At 57.8% G+C, this 879-nt stretch overlaps 1 non-coding gene across 1 annotated transcript; it reads left to right on the forward strand.

The window, feature by feature from the left end:
* Nucleotides 1–212: 212 nt before the first annotated feature.
* Nucleotides 213–368, forward strand: LOC111475975. Its single transcript, XR_002716820.1, has one exon. It is a non-coding gene; the product is annotated as a 5.8S ribosomal RNA (ribosomal RNA).
* The last annotated feature ends 511 nt before the right edge of the window (nucleotides 369–879 follow it).

Here is an 879-nt window from a genome sequence, read left to right on the forward strand (position 1 = left end):
CGGAAGGATCATTGTCGATGCCTAAACACCAAACGACCCGCGAACGTGTTTGCCAACTCTTTTGTGTCGGGGGGAGCATTCGTGCACCCTCTGATGCCCAAACCAAAACCGGCGCAAGTCGCGCCAACGATCTGAAACGAATAAGCTTTCCCCTTGCCCCGGTCTCGGTGTGCGGGGGGCAAAGCATTCTTGTCGTATTACTTATTCACAACGACTCTCGGCAACGGATATCTCGGCTCTCGCATCGATGAAGAACGTAGCGAAATGCGATACTTGGTGTGAATTGCAGGATCCTGCGAACCACCGAGTCTTTGAACGCAAGTTGCGCCCGGAGCCTTCTGGCCGAGGGCACGTCTGCCTGGGCGTCACGCATCGCTGCCCCCCACATGCAACAACAACCGCTTGGGTTTGTTGCACTGGCGGGGGCACATGTTGGCCTCCCGTGTGCGCCGTCGCACGAATGGCTTAAAATTGAGTCCTCGGCATCTGCTGTCGTGACGCTACGGTGGTTGATTCAACCTCGGTACCGCGTCTCGATCTCAGCTTGCGCGCCTCCTATTGGTGGGCGAGGGAGGAATGTCACGTCGACCCTTTGAACATTGTCCCCAAAGACGATGCTCTCGACGCGACCCCAGGTCAGGCGGGACTACCCGCTGAGTTTAAGCATATTAGTAAGCGGAGGAAAAGAAACTTACAAGGATTCTCTTAGTAACGGCGAGCGAACCGGGAAGATCCCAGCTTGAGAATCGGGCGCCCTCGGCGTTCGAATTGTAGTCTGGAGAAGCGTCCTCAGCGACGGACCGGGCACAAGTCCCCTGGAAGGGGGCGCCAGAGAGGGTGAGAGCCCCGTTGCGCTCGGACCCTGTCGCACCACGAGGC

This window comes from Cucurbita maxima, unplaced genomic scaffold (assembly GCF_002738345.1).
Source record: "Cucurbita maxima cultivar Rimu unplaced genomic scaffold, Cmax_1.0 Cma_Scf04230, whole genome shotgun sequence".
NCBI lineage: Eukaryota > Viridiplantae > Streptophyta > Magnoliopsida > Cucurbitales > Cucurbitaceae > Cucurbita > Cucurbita maxima.